The 24976-nt window shown below is 34.4% G+C and overlaps 1 protein-coding gene across 5 annotated transcripts in view; it reads left to right on the top strand.

Annotated features, from left to right (window-relative positions):
• Positions 1 to 24976, top strand: part of MCC (MCC regulator of WNT signaling pathway) — a 261755-nt gene that overhangs the window by 50957 nt on the left and 185822 nt on the right. Inside the window, exon 1 of one of the 5 annotated variants that reach the window (XM_072611679.1) lies at positions 1662 to 1858. The exons of the other annotated variants lie outside the window; for them this stretch is intronic. The gene's annotated coding sequence lies outside the window, so the exon portion shown is untranslated. Of the gene's footprint in view, positions 1 to 1661; positions 1859 to 24976 lie in introns of those variants that run through there. 5 annotated transcript variants of the gene reach the window in all.

Genomic DNA, 24976 nt, shown 5'->3' with positions numbered 1-24976 from the left:
ACTTTTGAGAGTCCCTTGGTTAGCAAGGAGATCATCATTCAATACTTAAAGAAATTAATTCAGATTATTCACCATAAAGTTAAATACTGAAGCTGAAGCTTAGATACTTTAGTTACGTAATGAGAAAACAGGACTCGTTGAGGTGGTGAAAGATAGAAGGACTAGGTGTGCTGTGGTCCATGGGATCACAGAGTCGGACATGACTGAATGACTGCGCTACAAGCAATAAAAAAGCCTTGGAAGAAAGTATTCAAACATAAATGGAAAATAAATAGTTTAATCCTAAAAAACCTGTTGGTCAAATAATGAACCAAAGAAACACTAGATAAAATTATCAAAGAAAAACAATGAGACAATATACCAGAAATGTGTATCTCTAAACACATTTGTCTACAGAGAGAAAGAACTGATCAGTGAATGTAATATGCAATTAAAAAAAAGAACGATAAATAATAAAACCTAAACAGACAACGGAAGAGAAATTCTTGAAGCCAAAAAAGAGGTAAGTAAAATTTAAAGCAAAAGAAAAAAAGCATTGAATTGATAAAGTAGCAGCTGGAATGGGAGAGGGGAAACTAAATGCGATTCCTTTTTCCACCCAGACTAGTGAGAAATCTGGCTTTGTTATTATTACTTGATTAATAGTCTTTAGGAGAATTGACTTTAAAGGGAAGTAGCTGTCACTCTGTAACTAAGTTAACAAAATTGTTTCCTTTTTTTTACTTGATGGGGAAAAAAGTTATTTGATGAACTTTATTCTTTCCTTCTGCCCTGATATTAAATCCTGAGAGGGAGTCAGCTCTTGAGTCTAAGATAGAGGAAGGAAAGGAAGAATCTCCCACTTTTCATATTTTTGCCTGAGACGACCTAAAATATGGAAATAATGATAGCATTTTTTACCTGGCATAGTTGCTCAAAAACTACACAAATGAGTAGGAAATAATTAACAGTTACCATTTATATATCACTTCACGATTTGCAAAGTGCTTTACATATATATTAAATCATTTGATCCTCTCACCAAACATGAGAAGTAGTACTGTTATTATCTGCATTTTACAAACATGGCCACTGAGGCTGAGAGATATTTAGGACCTTGCCCAGTGTCTGAGGCAGGATTTGAACTCAGTTCTGATGGATTCTAAGTTCAGTGCCCTATTCACAACACTAGATAGGCTCTACATTAATAATCGTATCCTGCTACAATTTTAGGACATTACTTAGGGAAAATACAAAGCGCAAAACTGATGAATTTTAAGTATTTTGCTTTATATTCTTTTGGAATTTAGCTAAATTATTAGGGTTATTGTCCTTATTCTTATGGCAAAAAGCCCAAGAATCTTTTGAAAGTGATCAGGATCTTTTCTTATATGCCGTCATAAGGTTTTAATGTCTTTTTTTCATCTCTTTTTGGATGGGAGTAATATTTCCCCAATTAGAATTGCCTGACTCGTGTACTCACTGCCTGAAGGGATCTGTGGCTGTTTTCAGCCAGTTCTGGTTTTCTTTGCAACCTCTATATCCGGAATCCATGAAGAAGTAGGGTATTATTTTCAAGGCTGGGTGGGGGAGAACTGAATTTCCTTCAGGAAATGGGTCAGAGATGAGTCCAGTTACAACTGTTTTCTATATATACCTATATCCAGTGCAGTACTGCTTCATTTTACTGCTTGTTTAGCCTTCTAAATGAAAATTGAAAACTATGGGAAGAGAATTTTCTTAGTTTTTCTTTAGCATTTTTCAATTTTTAAGAAAACTGTACTGGCATATAGCAAGAAAAATATGCTTCAGCATGTACTTTTATTCTGATCTGATAAAGATTTGGGTTCCAAGGCACAGTCCATGAAGGAAGAGCTTGGTAAGCTTTGGGTTATTCCATTTTACTGATTTTTTTTGAATTCCTGTGTTCTCTTAAACTGCATCTTAATAGGAAGCAAACAGTATCAAAATATATATGTTTTTTAAAAAGTATGCCAAAGTGTTTCATTTGGGGGCAAGAAAGAGACTCCCTGAATCTTCATCTCCTCCTCTGTAAAATGAAGGTATTAAAGTAGATGAGTTGATGACTCCTGAGAGCAGGGCCACTTCAGTTCTACATGTGTGATGTGTTGTTTTGGTATTATTATTACTTAGGGTTTTTTGTGAGAGTCAGAATGCATCAATATAGTTGACTGCATGTGTTTGGTCATGGATCACAGAAGCAGGTACACTTTGAGGGGTGGTTTTGTAAATGTGGTGGTACGTCGGTATTAGTGTAATAGTCATGGTGGACATTTAGCAGTTTTTCCTTGAGGATTTTGCAGTGGTTACAAGGCAGTGTTACTTAATGAACCATCATAGCATTTTTGAGAAATAAGCAAACGCCATTCAAGTTAAAATTAATCATTAACTGCCCCAGTCCATATAGCTTAAAGTAATACGGGCAGTGCTGAGTTGTTTCTCTCCTTTTAAAATTGAAGTGGAGAAGGTTTACTCTTAATTTTCATGTTGGTTTTTGCTTGAAATATATTTCTATATACACTTCCATAAATATGTCACATGTCTTTTTTTCATTCTTTTTCTTTCTTTTGGCTAACCTTCCAGTGTTTATACTTACCTAAATATAAGAATGGATAATTTTTTTTTTACTGATATATGATCAGTTTTGTTAGTGTCTCTGTGACCATGGGCAGATCTATGGGTCTCCAGTTACTTCTCTGTAAATAAGAGGATTAGGTTAAATGATCTGAGACATGTTTCAGTCTAATATAGTAGGGATAGGGACCAGGATGTTTGTGGTTTCTCACTATATCACTAGGGACAGGATCACAGTCATTGGGTAGTTGTGACCATGATTCTGATATTTAGCTATATGTCCATGGAAGTATTATTTAACCTTGAACTAGTTTCCTCACCTGTAAAATGGAGATAATGCTACTACTCGTAGTACCTAGTAGAATTTTTAATACTAAGAAGGTCAGATAAGATAATGCTGTCTGTTGTTAGCATCATTAGTATTCTGTTTTTAGAAAGTTCTGTTTTCAGAAAAACTCTGAAATTACTAAAAAAAAAAAAAGGTTCTTATTACAGTTATTGATGCTTGTCACCTTGATGGCATAAGAAATATTATTTCTTACATCAAAGTCCCCTACTTAAAACAAAACAAAACAAAACTCCCCGTATTTTTAGTTTAGAGACCTGTTACTGAAAATTTATAAGTTTTATTTTGCTTTTTTGAAGATGCAAGGTAGTTATAATGCATCTGAACAGGAAACAATAAACTATTTGATTATTGTGTTTTATGGTTTATTAAACTGCTTTATGGTGAAATATAAAAAATGTATACTAAAATTAAAGATTATATAAACTATGGAATTTGCTTCTAGCTGATATAAATTGTTGAGTGTATTTAAAAACTAGAGATTACTGAGGAAAGAGTTGACAGACATTATTTCAGACTATATCTTGGATGTTTATAAGCTACATTGACCACATAAAATAATATTCAAGAAGATATAGGACAACTGAAAAAAAACGGTCTATGATTACTAAGCGAGGAGTTCCATATACATCTATTAATCTCATTTTTTTCAAGTCATAGACATTGACAGTAGCCATTATATAAATGACATTACTTTCACTTTGCACGTGCAGTGGCGCATGTGTACCATTGACAACTTGCTTTTCCTATTTTCAGAGCTGTTTTGCTTTGTCTTTGTTTCTAAGTAATACACCTTCTGAGCAGTTTAAAAAAGTGCTTCAATGACCATCTTTTTTTTTTTAACCCTACTGATTTAATCCTACCCTCCAGCTCCCATCCTATTCCTATTGAGAGAACGAAAAGCAAAACCTTGTATCAGATATCCCCATTGTCCATATCTGAAAATGTCTTGCGTTCTATACGACTTCAGTTCGCCAGCCCTCTGTCAAGAGGTAGACAGGATGCTTCATTGAGCAATCTTCTGATAATTGTGGTTGGTGATTACTTTGATCAGATTTCTTAAATTTTTCTCAGTTGTTTTCTTTAAAAAGTTGTTATTATTTAAATTATTCTCCAGTGTTTGCTCACTTCGGAATTCGTCAGTTCATTCAAGTTTTATTTTATATCTTGAACTGAAACACCAGAAAACCCCAAAATAAGATTTTTTAAAAGAAACTATTAACTGCCATTTAATGCTGCTTGCTTCAAAAAAAAAAGGATATAATGATTCCATGCAGTATTTTTAAAACAGTTCTCCTTGTGTCTTTTTACCATCTCTAGATAGTAGTCTACCCAGGCGTATAAAACAAACAGACAGACATCCCTTTTGTCATTTCTTACAGCACAATAACATTCCCTTACTTCTGTGTGCCATAATGTGTTCAGTCATTCTCCTATGGCTAGTGACCTCTTACTTTCTGGTACTTTTTTTCTCTTTTGAAAAGTTATTTCTTTCTTTAAGTATTTTCCAGTTGCTTGTAAATTTTTTTAAACAATCATTTAAAAAAATTTTGAGTTCTAAATCCTCACCCTCTCTTATGCCCCATTCACTTCTGTTTTATGGGTGAGTTTAGGCCATTTACATAAAATTATGATTGCTGTGCATTTTCTTCTGTGGTTATTTTCTTTTGTTTATCCTCTTTCTTGTTCTTTATCCTATCCTTCTTCTAAAAACTATTTTGCTTCTGACTGCTGCCTTCTTTTCTCTGCCCTCCCTTTTATTGCTCCACCCTTTTCCTTATTCTCTCCCCCTCCCATTTCCCTGTTAGACAAGATAAATTAATATTATCAATTGAGCATGTGCATGTGTATGTGCATATTTATGTATGTATTTTACATATATATATATGTATATTTCCCTCTTTGAACCAACTTAGATGTAAAGTTCAAGCATGGCTCACCTCCTTTTTCCCCTCCATTGTAAAACTCTTCCTTATGTGAGAATTTCACTATCATATTCTTGGAAGTTTCATTTTGGGATATCTTTTAGGTCGTAATTGGTAGATTCTTTCAATTTCTATTTTACTCTTTGGTTCTAGGATATCAGAGTAGTTTTCCTTGATAATTACTTGAATTATGATATCTATGCCAATAATTCACATTTTCCCTCAATCTGTTTTCCAGGTCAATTGTTTTTTTTCCAGTGAGATATTTCTTTAAATAGTTGGTAGAACTCACTTGTAAATCTATTTGATCCTAGTTCCCTCTGCTCTTTACGGAAGTCATTTATGGATTGTTCAATTTCTTTTGCTCTGAGATGGTTATTCAAATATTTTATTTCCTCTTCTGCTAATTTGGGCAATTTAATTTTTATAAGTATTTTGCTTATATTGTAAGCTTTATTGGCATATGATTGGTCAAAATAATTACTTCAGTTTTGTCTTCATTGGTAGTCCATTCACCCTTTTCATTTTTTATATTGGTTTTGGTTTTCTTTCTTTTTTTTAAAGATTAAAATGAGCAATGGTTTGTGTATTTTCTTACTTATTTGTTTGATTTTTTTTTTTTTTAATAAAACCACATCTTGGTTTTCTTTATTTGTTCATTTTTTTTACTTTCAAATTTAGTACATTTACTTTGATTTTCAGGAGTTCTATTTTAGTGTTTAATTGGGGATTTAAACTTTATTCTTTTTTATGTTTTTTTCTTTTTAGTTGCATGCCCAATTCATTGATATGCTTTTTCTTTTTTAATTGATGTAAGCATCTAGAAGTATGCATTGTACTGCTTTGGCTGCATCCAACAAATTTTGGAATATTGTTTTGTCATTACCCATAATGAATTTATTGATTGTTTCAGTAATTTTTTTTGACCTACTCATTCCTTGGGATTAGATTTTTTTAGCTTCCAAGTAATTTTCAATCTATGTTTCAAAGGGCCTTTATGGAATTATGGTCTGTAAAGGGTACATTTAATACTTCTGCTTTTCTTCATTTGGTTGTAAGGTTTTTATGTATTCTCATACATGGTTACTTTTTGTTAGGGTGCCATATCCCACTAAGAAAGTTATACTCCTTTTTATTCCCATTCAGTTTTTTCCAAAGTTCAGTTATATCTGTCTTTTCCAAAATTCTCATCTCCTTAACTTCATTTATGTGTGTGTGTGTGTATACATATATATATATATATATATATATATATATATATATATATATATATAATGATTAGAATTACTAATAGTATAGTTTTGCTGTCTATTACCTTCTATAATTTGTTAACTTTTCCTTTAAGGATTTGGATGCTATTTTATTTTGTGCATGTATGTTTAGTTTTATATTAGATAATTGTCTATGTTATATTTTAGCCAAATAAAGATTTTATTAGATCTAGTTTTTTTTATCCCTTTTAATTAGGTCTATTTTTTTTTTTTTGCTTTGTCTAAGATTATGACTACTACCTCTACCCTTTTTTTACATCAACTGAAACATAATATAGTCTGCTCTAGTCCCTTATATTTTAACTCTATGTGTGTCTTTCTGTTTCAAGTGTTTTTCTAATAAACATTATGCTGTTGGATTCTGGTTTCTAATTTGCTATCCCCTTCCTTTTTATGGGTGAATTCATCCCATTCACATTCACAGTTATGGCTACTAACTGTGTATTTCCCTCTGTCTTATTTTCTTCTCTTTATCCTTCACCCCCACTCCCTTTTTTTTTTTTAACCCTACACCACTGTCTTGCTTCTGACAGCTGATTCTTTAATTGGCCTTCCTTCTTATTGGTCCTCCTTTCTATTAGCCCCTTCCCCTCCTACTTGCCTTTTGTGTAAGATGGATTTTTGTATCCAACCGAGTGTGTATATATATGTTTCTTCTTCCCTTCTTGACTCAGTTCAGATGAGAATATATTTGAAGCTTTGCCAGGTCTTCCTGCATTTTCCCTTCCACTGTAAAAACTACTCCTTGTGTACTTATTTTATGTGGAAATATTTTTCCCTATTCCATCTCCCCCTTTCTCTTTCTCCCAGTGCATTCTTCTTTCTCATATTATTTTTTCATATTCAACTCACACTTGTGTCCTCTGTCTGTATGTACTCCTTCTAACTTCCCTAAAAATGAGAAAGTTCTTATGAGTTACAAGTATGATCTTCTAATACCGAATATAAACAGCTTGACATTATTAAGCCCCTTCTGATTTCCTTTCCTTCTTACCTTTTTATGATTCTGTTGAGTTTTGCATTTGAAAGTCACAATTTCTATTGAGCCAGAGCTCTTTACATCTGTCTTTATATCAGGAATATTTCAAAGTCCTCTACTGCATTAAATGTCAACTTCTTCCCCTGAAAAATAATACTTAGTTTTGGTAGGTAGGTGATTCTTGGTTGTAATCCTAGCTTCTTTGCCTTTTGGAATATCATATTCCAAGTGTTCTTATCCTTTAACAGAAAAACTGCTAAATCTTGTCTTATCCTGACTGTGGGTCAGTACCACAATATTTGAATTGTTTCTTTTTGGCTACTTGCAGTATTTTTTCCTTGACCTGAGAGCTCTGAAATTTGGCTATAATATTTCTGGGAGATTTCATTTTTGGACCTCTTTTAGGAGGTGATTGGTAGATTTTTTTGATCATGGCTTTTAGAAAGTTCAATAATTCTTCAGTTAACTCTCCTGGATCTATTTTCCAGGTCAGTTGTTTTTCTAATCTCACACATTCTTCAATTTTTTTTTCCATTCTTTGGTTTTGTTTTATTGTTTCTTGATGTCTCGTGAAGTCATTAGCTTTCACTGGCACAATTCTTATTTTTAAGAATTTGGTTTAATTTAATTTAATTTTGTTATATCTTTTTCCATTTGGCTAATTCTGCTTTTCAAGGCATTCTTCTCTTCATTGGATTTTTGTGCAGTGTTATTTCCTTCAGTACTTTATGTGCCTCCTTTACCAAGCTGTCGACTCTTTTTTTAATTATTATTTTCATGTGTTACTCTCATTTCTCTTCCTAATTTTTCTTCCACTTCTCTCACTTGATTTTAGAAATCCTTTTTGAGGTCTTCTGTGGCTTGAGGTCAATTAATGATTTTATTTAAGGCTTTGGATGTAGCAGTTTTGACTTCATTGTCTTGTTCTGAATTTTGTGTTTAGATCTTCCCTACATGGTAATTTTCTGTAGTCAAGCTCTTTTTGTGCTGTTTGCTCACTTTTCTAGCTGATTTCCTGACGTTTAACTCTATGGTAAAGTGAGGTTCTGCTTCTGGAGTGAAAGGGGCACTATCCCAAGCTTCAGTGTGTTTGTGTAGCTCTTTTCAGACATAATTCTGGGGACCTGGAAGTTCTCAGTTCTTTCAAGGTGGCAAGATCTAGGGAGAGGTGTTTAGTAATTTCCTGTTTTGTGCTCTAGTCTGTGAGTGACCACAAGCATTATTTTCCACCCTGGAACTATGACCAGTATCCCAGCTCTCTTGTGGCTGCAAATTTTGGTGTGCTGGAGTCCCTCTTCACCCTGGGATTGAGACCCAAATCCAAGTATGTGCAAAGCCAAAGAGTCCTGCCCCTGATGCCAGCCCCTGTAATCTCCTTCTCTCCCTCCCTCCTTCCTTCCTTCCCTCCTTCCTTCCCTCCCTCCCTTCCTTCCCTCCTTCCCTCCCTCCCTCCCTTCATTCCCTTCCTCCCTTCCTTCCTTCCTTCCCTCCTTCCTTCCTTCCTTCCCCACAGCCACATTCTACCCCATGCCACTATTCTACTATCTTTTCCACAATTCCCCAAAACATTCTAGCAATTTGCTTGACCTTCTAATATGTTTCACTTAACCTTTATCTTTCCTTGTCAAGTACCTTTTCCTTCTGTTCTTATTTCTTAATCCTTCTTGATCTCCTTTTCTCCAGTCTTTTCTTACAGAAGAGGGAAGTACAATCAGGACCTAAAGGTTTTTATCCTTCAACTTTTCCTCTCTTTGGTTTTTGCCTCCCATAGTTCAATTTCTGGCCTTCTTTATAAGTTCAAAGTCAATCACTCTCCTTGTTCAGCTTTATTTCTTCTCCCTTCCTCTGCCTTTTCTTCCTTTTTACTTTTCCCATAGAAGCTGTGAAGTAGTAACCTATAATTTCTTGCCCATTAAGGTATAACCGCTTTCACTTTCTGTGATATTCAATGCAATTACTTTTAGTGCCTTCCAGCTCTTTTGAAGAAAATATTCAAGATATCCAGATACAAGGCATTAGAGTGATAAACAAAACAGACCTCTTTCATTTCTTAATCTTGTCCTTATTAGAATTTTAGTGTACTTTCTTGAAATTTAGCTTTGAAAAACTAAGAAATATATTTGCTGATCCTTTTGTGCCACCAGGAAATGAGATGCACTCTACATGAAGCACCTCATTATATAATATTCTTAAAGAAAAATCTTTTTAAAATGGAATAATTTAAAATGTTTTAAGAGATCTTTATGTTTTAAAGATTTTTTTGATGAATCTTTTCTTTTATATATATATATAAATAGATATAAAAATATATATAAGACCATAAATCTTTATAAATCTTTATAAATTTATTTCTATTTATAATATTTGTTTTAAATATGTATAAATATATAAATATAGGTTGCTTATGTATACATATATAAATGAGTACACATATATATATACACACATACATATGTATGCCGTTGAATATGTTACTTTCAAAGCCATCCAATTTTTCTGCATTTATCTTTGGAGTTGCTTCTTTTCTCTTTTGTGCTTTTAAAAAAATGCTTCAGTGACTTTTATTTCCTTTTTCCCCTTACACTTTTATCAATTCCCTTTCTGGGAGTGGATCCTTCCCCCGCCACACACACAGCCCCCGTTCCCCAAAGACAAAAAACATTGTAATAAATATTCTTAGACAAGCTAAATCAATGCATACTTTTGCCTTGTTGAAAAATGTGTGGCTTTTTCTGTCCCATGGCTGCATCAGGAGAATGGGTAGCATGTTTCATGTTAATTCTTTCATAATGGGGAAAATCTCCCAATACTTTATCTGTATTATAAAACCTAGATTTTTATGTTAGGTTTGTTTAAAGTAAGACAGTTTTGGATAATGAAACTGTCTCTCTCTTTAAGGTTTGTATTATCTTAATGGAATAAGAGGATTTATGAACAGAGGGTGTAAAAGCAACTAATGCACTTAACTGATTATCTTGACCCACCTTTTGCCCTCTGGTTTTAGTCTATGACAATGTCAGTAACAAAAAAAAAAAAAAAGTAGAGATACTCCCATCCTATTGCCCTTTCACCTTCTTGACATCCAAACTCAGTTCCGTGAAGCATCCCCAGCTTTTTCACTTCTGTGCCTGTAGCAAACATTCTCAACAAGACTGGAGTAAGAGACAAGTGAAAAGGTATCCTCATTAACTGTCAGAAGTTTTTGAGATGCTGAAATCTATAGATCAGCCAGAGAGCCCTGAATAGTGGAAACCTTTCTTCCTGGTTGGTTCCATAGCCCAGAAAGATTTCATTACAGATTTATATACATTACATGGAATGGCAGTGTAGTGTGTTCAGTGGAAGAAGCATTTCAAGATTTATATACACATCAGGGGATTGGTGTAGTCTAGTATTTACCAGGCTATGTAGAGCATTTTATGAATCCCTGTACTTCTTTCCTCCAGCTGCTGATAGGAGGAACACAAGGTAAACTCATTAAGGATAATATTCTTTTCTACTCATTCTCTCTTTAAAGAGTCTTTAACCCTGATTTGGGAGAAGTGATTCTTTTTAAAGAAATTGTATAAAAGACTTGACTTTTTTTTTTTTTACCACTACTCTGTTAATTTCACAGATCACAAACTTTTAAAAATCTGGTCCTTCTTTGTATTCTAATATTTGCAAAATCTGGTTTTGATATGGTATGAATTGGGGAAAGAACTAGAGAATTCTGTTTTTTGTTTGTTTATTTCCTCGTCACATAAAATAAAAAGAGTGTCTACGTATGTGTGCATCAGACCTGTTCTCTCAGTGTTACTATTCTTTCAAGAGGATGGAAAGGATAATGCTTTCATGTCAGATGATGCAATATACTGCCACTAACTTTTCTTCTTTTAGTTGGCAAAAGAAAAGACAAGGCTGATCTTATCATGTTCATGTGATGTAATCAAAACTTCACTTTGAAGGCTAGATACAAGACAGAGCTCTCATCCTCTTCTGTGTACTCATTGTGCCTCAATCTTTTGCATTTTTAAGTGCTAGTTGGTGTGTGTTTTTAGTTATCTGGTAGAAACTTTTTAAAAAATGAAACAATTTTTGCACTGAAGTAACTCAGATAGTTTGAAGGCCAAATCTGTAAAATGACTAAACCCTTAAAACTGAATTTATAAACTACCCAAGTGTAGCACAGTGCCATTTTCTAAAAGATTTGGGCCCTGAACACTGACTTTGTGTTATGGTGAAAAAGCAAACAGTTAAAAATCTGTCAGGTAAGAAAAATTCACAAATTAGACTTTGATCTGTATTTTTATTCATTTGTAGTTCTAGTGCTTTTTAGTTGGTAGGAATCTTGACTACCATTTTACTAATTTAATTAAGTCTTTAGCAAATGTAGGGTAATAGATTTAGTTTTTCTTAAATATCTCCCTTCACTGTCAGTAATGACCTGAGAATCAGGATGCCAGAGGAGAGGATAACGATGTTCCTCCCTTACATCCTTCAATTGTGAAGAATAGTTATTTGCTAACTTATGGCCTAAGGAATCTTTGAGCTTCAGAAAAGAACCTTAGAGATCTTTTATCCCACACCTTTAATTATTTTTATAAGGAAACAGCCCACAGAAGATCTGAGTGGACTTGTCCAAGAGCACAGAAGATAAGTAGATGTCCATAGTGTACGAATTATCTCAGTACATGAATTGATTTTTCTGAGCTTTGATTCATACTGGAAAGTGAAAAATTGAAATTAAGCTCAATTCAACAAATGTTTGTTCTGCCTATTTGTGCAAAGGACTATGCTGGGTGTATTAAGTTGAAAAATACCACTTCTAAATTAACGTTAGTAATGGAGGGTGGGGAGAAGAGACATGAAAAATCTATTAGTGAGAACTCATGTTATCATTTACTCTTTGGGGTCTTTTAAAGCATATTTTTACTTGAAACAAAAAAATTACCCTGACAGTAAAATTATAAATAGAAATCTATACTTGACTTTGCTAATTCTTGTTCTCTGGTCTACTTAGTGAAGGTACATTTATAAAAATGCATACTTTGCAAACATTTGTGTTCCAGTTAATAATGAATGATGCATCCATTCCCTAATTTTGTATACTGAGATTAAATGAATTTTTTCTTTATACTTTACTATAAGCTTTTAAAATCTATAAACACTCTAAAAGTATTCATCCTGTTGGACCATTGGTTATGTGGTCAGAGATTTCTTTCTTGTTAAATTCTGATTTCTGAAGTAAAAAAATGAGAAAAATTTAGGGTTATAAAGGTAGAAGAGAACAAGCTAGACTCTATTTTAAAAAATTTCACAGCATTTAAAATTATTTCATGCTGCTCTCTAACAAATCCATTTTTAAGACCATTTATTCTCCTGGTGATGTTTAATGACTGTAAATAAACCATGGAAGACCATAGTCTCTGATGAATTGAAATTACATCTGACCCAAAAGGCAGCAAACAGACACATTATGGATATTATAAATGTGTACTTTTGTGCAAGAAGAGGTCATCATGGGTATAATAGAAGAAGGAGGTAGGTGGATTATATAGCAAGAGAAAAAAAGACGGCCATAGTGCCATTAATGTAGCTCTTGCACTAATACCTCTGAAACATAAAAAGGCTTTAGATATTTTGGGTAGATTCTCCTTGAAGGATTTGTGGGACTATATGAATGAGAGTTATAGAGCATGTGAGGGTCTGAATGAGCCTTCGGGAAAATCAAAAGAATTTAGTGCCATAGGGACCTTGGAAATCATCTAGTACAACCCCTTCATCCTATGAATAAAGACACGGAGACCAAGAAAGTTGAAGTTACTTGTCCAGGTTCTCAAAGTTAGAGGGCACAGATTTGCAACTGGATATTCTGAGATGAAATTCTTTGCTTTCCCCATCATACCATACTTCACTCTTTTAGAGACTGAAGAAAAATATTACAAATGATTAAATGTAAACTTCATCAAAGAGGGAAGGTAGTATTCCTGATGATATAATTTTTGTAGATATTAAATTTTAGTGTATTTCTCTGTTATTTGCTACTATTATTTGGCAATTCCTCCAATACCTGTAATATGGAAAGATTCATGTTGGTTCTACAGTATTCCAACTTCTGGGAAAAGCCTCACAATTTTGTCGGCTAATTCACACATATATTAATTGTATAAATTCAAGTTAATCTTCTTTTAACTCATTGGCCTGGTTATTTACTTGTAGTGAAAATGCGTGGGACGGTATTGCATTCTAAAATCATGTTCTTGAGAAAGGAAGATGAATTGTTGTTTTGACTAGGTCTTACTCAGGCCAGTCTCATGGTTTAGGATCAAGACTGAAACAAAATAAGATTCTCATAGACCATATAACATTTAACAAAATAGATTTACTTAATGATAACAAGAAATTCAACCAAGAACTTAATTTGGTTCCACTGAGTACAGTTCCCCTTTCCATTGCATTAACTTCCATGACAATGGGACATCAGCTAAGTCTATATTGTTCCTACCCTGGGCTTTTTCGTTCCATAAGTAGCAAGAAAGTTGCATCAGGAGTCCAAGCCTTGCTCCTCTGAACCAATTACGTGTCCAGGAAGATTTCATTATCTTTATAGCAAAACCAGGCTGGTTGTCAGAGACTATTCAATTTACTTCTACCACGGTTGGTAGGGCAATAAGCACCTTTAAGTGATTGGAGCATACAAAGGGATACATGAACTTATCTGTTTTCATTCGATCTTTTAAGAACAAAAGTAGAATTGGCATTTGCATGCCCTGCAGGAGCTCTTTCTCCCCCTCCCCCTTATTAAAGTTTAAACTGGCACTTATGCATCACTTTTGAAGTAAATGAGTATAATTACTTTTTTGTTTTTAGTTCAGAATAAAACCAGAGGTTAAGCCTATACTAGGGGTTTGATTCGCATCCAGAAAAAGAAGGGAATTCTGAACCAAGGAATAAATTTAGAGGAGGGGTTAAGTTCTCTCCCTACATAAACTGGTAGAGAATTTTTGGCATTTATTCAGTTTTCTCACATGAAAGATTACTCAGTGCATTGTCTTAAGTGAGAGATTGGGCTCTGATTTTGAAAGGTTAACCATCTAAGTAAATATCAGAAGGAAATTGGCAAATCCTGAAGCAGATGCACTATATTAAGTGCTCTTATTTTTTTTTTTCAGAGTCCTTTTCAAAGTAATATCATTTACCCATGGGTCTCATATCTTTGCTTTCTGACATGCCTTAACCCTAGATATCAGTGAGCACTTAGCACCAGGTCCATTGTATCCACCACTTTGCTACATTACCGAACGCAATGGTTATCTTCAGATTAAACCTTTTGACTTTTACAACAAAATATCTTAATAGTATTGCATTCTATAAAATATCCCTACAAAATGGAAAATGATAGCAGAATGTATTAGAAAGATAGAATATGTTGTTTAACCAGAAACATGTTTGAGCACAAAGATTCAGAGTTAAAAACAAAGTCTGTACGCAAAAGAGGTAGCAATCATGATTTCTGATGAAGCTACAGTAAACACAGATAAAATGAAAAGAGAGAAGCAGGAATATTATAGTATGTTTATATGATGAATCAATATCAAAACTTAAAATTTATGCACACTTAATGATGTTGAAAGGAGAAATTAATTGAATTTGAAGGAAAAATAGATAATAAGACTACAAAAGAGGAGATCCTCAGCATACCCTGTTCAAGCCTAGACAAATGTAACCAAAAGATAAACAAGAAAGAAACCAAACACTTGAAAAGACCTTTAGAAAAGTTACAGATGATAGATCTATCTGGTGGTTCCTGAATGGGAAGAGAAATGAATTCATATACTCTCAACTCTGTATGGCACATTAAAAAAACCAAACAGCTGACCAATGCATTGAAGTATAAAGATTTCACCAAAAGACATAGAAGTACAGATATACTAAGTATAACTTATTGGTCACAATTCAAGAAAATTATGTTTTTAAAAGGCCGTTAAAGAAAAACCAAAAAAAATTAATTGAGGACTAACTAAATTGTTATAAGAAACGAGTTGGTTTAAAGAACAAGTTATTCAAACACAGAAAATTACATTAAAAAAAGATGATATTGAGATAATATACCACAACTTATGAGACAGAACTACAGCAATTCTGAGGGGAAAATTTCTATCTCTAAATGCTTTCATCAACAAAAGAGAGCGGATAAGTCAATGATTCAGGTGTGTAATTTAAAAAAAATGAACAATAGTCCTACCAAATTAAGAAGTAAAAATGCTGAAAATTAATGAAGATGAAAGTAAAAAGACAGTTGAACTGATAAAATCATGTGCTAACTTTTCAACCACTAAACTAATAAACAGTTACCTAACTCAGTAGTTATACACAGGCTTAATGCCAGCACCCTATTAGTTGGAATTCAATGTTAGGGCAACATTAGGCACTCCCAAGTCATTGAACAGTTGAAAAAAAAGAAAGTTTACTTTGTCCTAACATAACAGGATATGCAACAAGGATACAGTGTTCCTTAGTTTCTCTGCATATCATGAATGAGTTATTGTAAATTAATGTAAATTAGTCCATCCATTTTAGAGAACAGCTTGAAAATATGTCCAGAAAGTTGTTAAACTGTGTGTGTACCCCTTAAACTTTTATGTACAAAAAATATTTATAGAAACTTTTTGTGGTAGAAAAAGTTTGGAAACCAAGGTATATCTTCCTATTGGGGAATAGGTAAAATATTGTGATGTTTGAACACAATGGAATATTATTGTGCCATAAGAAATGATAAAATGGTCAATTTCAGAGGAAACTGGGAAGACTTTTATGAACTTAAACATGGCAAAGTGAGCAGAAGTATGAGAATATCATAGAGAAAAACAATTTTTCAAGTCTTTAGAACTTTAATCAATGCAATAATAAAACAGGTCAGAAAGAGTAAAGATGATACATTCCATTTGTCTGTCAAAAAGGTGATAAATTTGTAATACAGAAAGAAATTACATTTTTGGACATGGGCTAATGTGGGATTTTGGTTTTGGTGGATTATCTTGTTGTGTTTGTCCTTTGTTTTCGAAGAGGACAATGACACCAGAGAAACGATGACATGACTTGCACTTGACTTTATTTAGAGTGAGGGAGGGCTGTGCAGGTCACCAGCCTCACTTTCTTCTCCTGTGCCTGGTAGATTATGTACCTAATTTTTTTAAGGGATTTGTTTCTTAGATTTTTTTTTTTTTAATTGTTCAATGAGATGAGGAGGTAGTAAGAGGAGCAGATTAAAAAAATATTTGTTATAGAAAAAATAAAATTACATTAAAAGGGGGGAAAACTTTCTAAAGAAGACTCATTAATGTAGCTGGTCTTATTTGTTCCCAGTTTTTTCCAAAGCAGTCTCTTCTCCTACAGGTTTTGGAGCCTCATATCTCCCCTGACTGACATGCATTAACACTGGATGTCAGCAAGCACTGTTAAATAGCACCACATCCATTTTCGTACCAGTTGGCTACATCACTGAAAGCAATGGTTTTCTTCTGATTAAGTTATTTTACATTTATAAAAACAGATTTTAATAGCACTGTGCATTTTACAAAGTGTTTAAGATGAATATTTATTATTAACATTTGCTGAAAGCCACTGACAAAAGAAAATGACATTTATCAGACTGTAAGAGATGGATCCAACAGAAGAGTTGGCAATCCAGTCTGGGGAGTCATCAATAAACTTCCGAGGCCCCTGGGGAGAAATGGCAAGTTTGCATGGGAATAACAGAAGTTTCAGTTTTCATTATCCCTTTTTGTACAAAAGAACCCTGACTTTTTTATACTAAGATTTAAGTCAAAGAAGAGTTTCAGGAAGATATGAGTTTTTAATGGGGATTTTAAAAGGAATATTAAGTGGCTCTGTTCCTTGATGACTAGCAGATTGCCCCAGGCAAAGGAAAGGAAAGTAGCATTGACAAACCCATGATAATGTGGTTAGAAAGAATGAGAAAAGGCTTCCTTCTCTTTGCCTTATAATGTCATGTGATTTATTTATGGATACTAAGATATCTTTATATTTTAAAGCTGCCTTTACCTTCATTTATCCAAAATTATTGTAGAGTAGGGAGTTAAGGTTAATTGAATATTGTGATGAAATAATAATTACAGTATATGTAATTTCAAGGACTTCCTGTTTTCAGAGAATTAGAATACAGTAAATTGTGCTGAGCCTACTTTAAACTTTCTTAGATTGTTTAGATATTACATTGCCTAAGAGCCATCGTTAGGGCCAACAGTTTATTTTCATTGTATAGACTATGCAATAGACACTTGTGCTCCTTAGCTATTTAGGTTCTGGGTGAAGGACAGTTTTCGATGTTGTTTAAATTTCTAAAAACTAATGCATGGTTATGGCATCAGTCTTTTCTCTAGCACCTAAAACTTCATTCCTTTTCCATTGCTACTTAAATGAATTACTATTAAATTAAAAAAAAAACATTTAATAAATTCCTACTTTGTACATTCCACTGTGGTCAATGCTGAGGAAACAGATATGACTATGCCCTCATACTCATTTCTGCCACCATGCTTTTGCCTATATTGTTACCCTTTCATCAAAATTCTGTCTCGTTTCCTTCACCTATCAAAACCTGTCCAGGTAAGTCCAGTTTTTTTTTCACAAAGCATTTTCTATCTGTTCTAACCTCCTTTTCTCTAACTCCTAAAGCATTTATGGTCTGATCCTCACATAGTGTGGCATATTTCTGGTGTGGCACTTTTGTTTCTTGTATATACGGTGTCTTCACCAGTCTCAGTCAAATTACTTCTTGTCTAAAATGAAGGGGTTAGACTAGATTGCCTCAAAATGTCTCTTCCAACTCGAGATGTTGACCTATGATCCCTTTCCTTTGAATTCCTATAACTTTGGATCGGTATCACAAAACTTCACAACATAACTTTATGATCAGTATTAATTGTTGGATGTCTCCCTAGCTACCTCCTCAAGAACAGAAACTGTCTTATTATGATTAGCAGTTTAATGTTTAATGAGGAGAACATAGCTTCAAATTAATGCTTGGTGTTGCTAATTTTAAAGGATTTAGAAAAAATGTAGATAAGTTACTTGGGTAGGTGTTTTGGTGTCCTAGATGGAGCCATTTGTCTGAAAAATCTTGGCATGCTGTTAAGGGCCTAATATTGTAGCATCCCTGTTCCTGTCTTTGTCACTGCGTTTCCTGCACCGATTTACCCTTCTGTTAATGCCCAACTCTGGGCTGACTAGTCTTAGTGAACTTAATAGATCAGATCAGATTACTCTGACTGGATAAAAGGAGGTAAAAATCATACACACACACAACCATTCATCTGAGTGTCTTATAATAAGCAGACCAGTAAATCGAGTGTGAACCATGCCTTTGAAATCCTGACTCCTCTGAAATGTGACCAAGAGAAAGAAATAAGCTGAGATAACATTTCCAGAAGTCACTTGACTTGTTCAGCAGTGTGTGTAGACGCCAACATCGTTTTGCTGGCTCGTCAGTTTTCTTGTTTGTACCTGTAGAACAATATGGACTGATGCATTCTGATCAAAATATGGTGTCACAGGAAGAGATTGTGTATGGTATCCCTGCTGTTGAATCATTCAGAGCAGAAAGGGCAAATACGTCAGCCAGAATAGCTAGCTGCATCCCAATATATCTAAGAAAGCAACAATTACCTTACTCTTAATCTGGGCTTGGTAGAAATTTTCATGGTATAGGGAAAAACTTGTTGGATAGGTTAATATAATAAAAATAATATAAAATTCTTTCCAAAAGGATCTTTCCTATTTGTCCTTTAAAAAAATTAATCCATAAAAACAGGGAAGTACCTAAAACATGTAGGAAATCAAGATGCATTTTTAAGAAAATTCCTTTTCTTTCCTTTCTATTTTTTTTTAGTGTCCATTGAAATCTTCTCATGGAGGAAAGCAGTACATTTGTTTTAGGCTTAAGTTTTCTGTCTTTCAGTAGGGGGGATTAGGAAAGCAGGTTGCCAGTTATTTACATGTAGATGGGTAATCAATGACATTTGAGAACTGGAAGCAAATTTGGAGCCCTAATTTTTAGTGGCTACTTCTGAAGTATTTATGCAAAATAAATTTCTATGTGACTGAGTAAATACGTCCAGTTTTAGCTAAAATTAGATGTGCTGTTCTTGGAATGAGAACTTATTAGAGAATCTTGAAGGGCAAGTTCCACCCCTGTCTATTTTGTACTTGTCCTTATCTGTTTTTGGAATGAAGATAATGCCTTAATAAATCTCTATAAGGTTACCAGAGGAATAAAATAAGGGGACAGAGGTGTGGGGTTGAACAACAGACTAATGACCTGAGAGACAGCATGGTATAGTCAGAAAAGGAGCAGACTGGCACTTGAGAGGCTTGAACTATAATCATTGCTCTTCACTTGGCCACATTACTTTGGGCAAGTCACTTTGGTCCTTTGTATTTAAGTTATTTCACCTGGAAAATGAGACTTGAGTTTAATCTCTAAGATTTATTCTAACTCTTATTGTGCAAATACCTTATATATGCAAGCCAAAAGTAGGAGAAACCATATAGTGTCATAGTATGTCAGATATGGATAAGCACATCTAATCTAGAAAATCACTTTCAATGAGGAAATGCATCCTTCAATCAGTCAGTAATCAATAATTAATTCAGCTTCTACTCTTTGCCAGTTACCATGCTTAGAGTATTTTGGAGCTACAAAGACTCAAGTGAAACAATTCTGACCTCAAGGAACTAATATTCTCTTTATGTGTGTGTGTGTATATATATATATATATATATATATATATATATATATATATATATATATATATATAGAGAGAGAGAGAGAGAGAGAGAGAGAGAGAGAGAGAGAGATAATATACATATAAATAAATACTAAAGATAAATAGTAAATATACAATTATTTTCAGGGAGCACTGATAGCTGGGATGGAGAGGAAGGGAAGGCTTCCTTTCGGAGGTGGGATTTGAACTGATCTTTGACGGGAGTTAAGAATTCTAAGAAATAGAAGTGAAGAAGGTAGACATTCTCCCTGTATATAGGCAGGAGGCAGGAAGTGGAATGTGTTATCTGAATAACTGCTAGCACGTTAGTTTGGCTTGAATAGAAAGTTTATGAAGGGAATTTGTATGTAATAAGCCTGGAGTGGTAGTCTGTAGCTCAAATGTTAAGAGCTTTAAATGCCAAACAGAGATACTTACATTTTATCCTAAAGGCAATAGGAAGCCACTGGTGTTTTGTGGGGAGGGTTGGATCTATGCTTTAGGAATATCATTTTAGCAGCTGTGATCTGGATGGATTAGAGAGGGAAGAGACCTGAAGCATGAAGATCCAATAAGAAACTATTGCTGTAGTCCAAGTAGGAAGTAATGAGGGACCAAACTAAGGTGATGACTGTATGTGTGGGGAGAAGGGGAAAACTGTTAGATGTTTTGTGGATGTAGAATCAAAATGACATGGCAATGCATTGGGTAAATTGGATGAAGGAGAGGGAAGAGTCAGAGATGATTGAGTTTGGGAGCTTGGGTGATTGGTAGAATGGTGGTACTCCTAATATGAAATTTGGAAAGGAATGGGTTGGTGGGGGGAGGATCAGTTGAAATTTGGACATTCTGAGCTTAAGATGTGTGAAGAACATTTTCTAGTTGTTTGGTGGTGGCTGTCCTTTGTTCTTGAAGTGGACCAAAATGATGTCACTCTGTTAGAGTCAAGTTTCAATGTGTCGATTGTGGCTGATCAGACCAATAGTTCAGGATGGTAAATTCTTCAACTTGAAAAGGCTACAAGCCAAGATCAAAGTGGAGAGAGTGTTGCTGCATCATGATTTTCTGTTTGCAGATGATTGTGCACTCAATGCAGCCTCTGAAGCTGAGATGCAACGAAGTATGGATCAGTTCTCTTCTACTTGTGCTAATTTTGGTCTAACAATTGATCTAGATGTCCAAAAGGTAGTTGGCTAAGTCTGGAAATCAGGAGAGAAGTTATGTGAGGTGACGTTTCATTTTTGAATTGCTTTTGGGAGATAATAGGTAATATCTATTTCTATTAAAATATTTCTTTTTTTCCCTTTCGTTCTAAGAAATCTAGGCTGTTTTTATTGAAATACAATATGTAGGGTCTTTTTGTTTATGGCTTTTAGGTAGTTTAGTGATTCTTAATGTGATGATTTGGTCACAGGTTTGAGAAGACAGTTTCTGAGTTTAATAAAAGGATGGCCATTTGGCCATCTCTCTTAGATCAAAGACAGTTATGGTGGCTGGCTCACAGTTTATATACCTTTGGAAGAGTAGGCATTTCCTTGGGTAGGAATCAATCCTGATTAGTTAACAATTAATGATAGAAGGACCAATGCAATGCAGGGCCAAGAGTGACATCTTGTCACCATTAGACAGAGAAACTATCTTTACACCTAGACCATCCCCAGCCTTGGCAATTAAGCAAAGTGGTCTGTCTCCACCCAAACTTGCTTGAATGGAATTCATCTTAGACTAGAGATTCTGTGTAAGGTTGGGTTTGGTCCAGTTGAGTCCTATAGAGGAGAAGTTTAGCTGACCTATAAAGACTGAGTTCTTGAAGTGAAGATAGAGAAAAGGGGGAACTCTGGATCTTTCTAAATCATTGGTTATTAATAATAATTTCATTAAATAATTTCTCAGTTTATTTTCCACATCAGTTCTTGTTATAAGATTTCTTATGTTTTCTTCTAATTTTTTTTCAGTCTTTTGACTTTTGTTTTAGTATTTCTTTTTGTCTTATGGAGTCATTATTAACTTGTTTATTGGTCATTTGTAATCTTCAAGGTGTTTAATTCTTGGGTAAATTTTTGTACCTTATGTTCCAGTCTGTTAAAATTTCTTTCCAAATATTTCTTCAGTAGTTTTCATTTACTTTCCCATTTTTTCTCTGGTACTCTAACTTGATATTTAAACTTATATTTTAGCTTAAAAAATCTCTTGCTTCATCTCTTCTGGGAATTCTAATTGAATTTCTCAAGCTGTTTTTCTTTGAGGCTTCACTTATAAATAATTTGGAGTCATTCTCTTCTGGGTTTGTCTCGAGCATATTGTGGTGACCATATCACTGTAATATTGTGGGCTTATTATTTTTTATTTGTTTATTCTTCCAGATGATTTCATGTCTTTGGACTTTATATTAGGGCCATGGTTTGCAAGCTTCGGGGAGAATATCTAGGCTGACCATTTGTCTTGTTGGATCTCATTGTTGCTTTCCTGGGAGTACTGAGTATTGTGCTGTTCTAAGCTCTTGTAACTAAACTCTGTAACTTAGAAAACAACTTACTGGATCTCCAAGCTTTCAACTTTATCAAAGTAGTCTGAGCCATGGAAAGGTCTGGTCATTGTCTTCCTCTTCTGAGGTCTGCAAGTTACTGACCTGAGTTTGGGTCTGAGCAACTCATTTCTGGGCTTGCCGCTTGTTAGAGTCCCAGTAGATTGATGCTAGACTCAGCCACTGTTATCCATCTGTAAAGCTCTGCTGGTTCAGAGTTGCAGGTATTCAGGCTTTGAAGCTTCAGACTGGGCTGGGGTCACCTCACTCAGCAAAAAGGGTCAGAGCCACACCGCTTTGTTTGTTTCTGAACTTATTCTTCACTCAGTACACAATATGGGGCCCACAACTGTTCCTTATTCTGTAACCTCTCCCCTTGGCACAGGTCCCCTCTTGAATCCACCCTGGACTCAGAACTAAGTAGTGAACAACAAAATTGCTGATTGGCACTGTTAAGCTAGAGTGCTCTGTTTGTTGGGCACATCCCCAGTGCTGAGACCTCCCTGTCTGTCTCCTTGTGCAGACCTACACTGGAAACATGGTTCATTGAGATTTTTTTTTTTAATTTCATGATCAGCCCTGGGTCTGGTGCTTTTTTGAGATCTTTGTGTTGGACAACTCAGTTGTAATTCTTGTCTCTGCTGTCTTTAACTCTTAAGATTTTTATAAAGGTAATTTATAACGATCATATCCACTTTCCCTTCCCATTCCCCCTACTTCATGGAGAACTAGGAGTTTTTTATCTGATATGCAGTGATTTATAGGGGATGCCTCCCACTCAAACCTCAGTATCTTTCCTTGTCCATGGTGGCTCTAAGTATGTATGTGTTAGGAATTGTGGAAAGTGGGGCAGCTCTGGTTGGGCAGCTCCTGAAAATACTGGCCCAGAAAGTTCTGTGGAGTGACTGAGATATGTTCTTTCAATAGTATTTTTAGTGTGCTGTCACCCCAGAGCCTGCTGAGCCACTGTTTTCTAATAGGTTGTAGTGTTAAAGCCAGTTTTTACTAAATTATTATAGATTTTAATTGTCATATTAATGATGTTAATGCAAAAACAGTGTAGATCTGGGTAGCTGTTCATTTGTTTGTGAAATTTTGTATGCTAAAAAGTACTTAACATTTGTAATCCTTCCAACAATCCTTTAATTAGACAGGAAAGTAGTATTGGGATAATCTTTTATTTTCACAGAAGTAGAAATTAGCCTAGAAACATTTAAGTGACTTTGGGCTAAAACCCAGGTATTCTGGTAAAAGCCTTTTGCAGCTTCCAGAATTATATTTTGTGTCTTTCTCTGAGCACTGAAAAAATAGATTAGTATTCTCTTCAGACAGGGGCAATTTAATTTTTGCCTTTGTATCTCCGGTAGCTCACAAATTGCCTAGAACTTAATAGGCCTTGGCTGTTTAATTAATAGTCATATACATGGTTCCTAGTACTAAAATCTCTTACCATGATTTCTACTTTGGTAAAATGAAGATTGCTTCAATAAAAGCTGCCTTATTCATAACAAAAGGTGATTGTAAGGATCAGGGCTGGAAAATATTTTGTAACTTAGAAAATAACTTAGTTTTACAAATACATGAAGAAACTGTATTTACAGCTACCCAAATGAACAAGTTTTTTTTTTTTAATAGCATAATTAATACACTAATAGAGGCTTAAAACTTATTCTAACTTGGAACTACAGAATTCTCTTCACTTTCTGACTGGTGAAGGACAGAATCAATACACCTGGGAACTTAATCAATAGGGGCCAATCAGTCTGAACACACTTGTAATGTGTTTTTGTTTTGGAAGTTGTATTATTTAGAGTTAACCCATTCTCCCTCTGGAGGCGCATAGCACTTTTTATCATGAGTCCTTGGGAATTATCTTCAATCATTGTATTGCTCAGAGTAGCTAAGTCTTTCACAGTTGATCATCATTACAATATTAGTATATACAGTGCTCTCCTGGTTCTGCCCATTTCACTTTGCATCAGTTCATCTCAGGTTTTTCTGAAAGCATCTTGCTTGTCATTTCTTATAGCACAGTAGTAGTCCATCAAAATCATATGCCACAACTTGTTCAACCATTCCCCAATTCATTTTCCAGTTCTTTGCCACTATAAAAAGAGCTTCTGTAAATATTTTTGTACACGAGTCCTGTTCTAAGTTCTTTTTTTGATTATGGTTTTCAGGAAGTCCAGTATTTCTTAAATTATCGCTCTTTGATCTGTTTTTCAGGTTGGTGGTTTTTCTGATGAGACTTCACATTTTCTTCAATTTTTCTTCATTCTTTTGACTTTATTTTATTGCTTCTTTATGTCTCATAAAGTCATCAGCTTCCACTTACTGAATTCTGATTTTTAAGGAATTATTTTCCTCATTGAGCTTTTGTACCTCTTTTTCCATTGGCCAATTTTCCTTCTTAAGGAGGTTTTTTCTTCAGTGAGGTTTTGTACTTCTTTTACCATTTGGACACTTTTTTGAAGATGTCATTTTCTTCAGTATTTTTTGTGCTTTTTTTAACAAGCTATTATTTCTCCTCACAATTGTCTTGCTTTGCTCTCATTCATTTTTTTTAATTTTTTCTTTGTCTGATACA

The sequence above is a fragment of the Notamacropus eugenii genome, chromosome 1, assembly GCF_028372415.1.
Source record: "Notamacropus eugenii isolate mMacEug1 chromosome 1, mMacEug1.pri_v2, whole genome shotgun sequence".
In the NCBI taxonomy this organism is placed as follows: domain Eukaryota; kingdom Metazoa; phylum Chordata; class Mammalia; order Diprotodontia; family Macropodidae; genus Notamacropus; species Notamacropus eugenii.
This window is presented reverse-complemented; position numbering and strand designations above follow the sequence as displayed.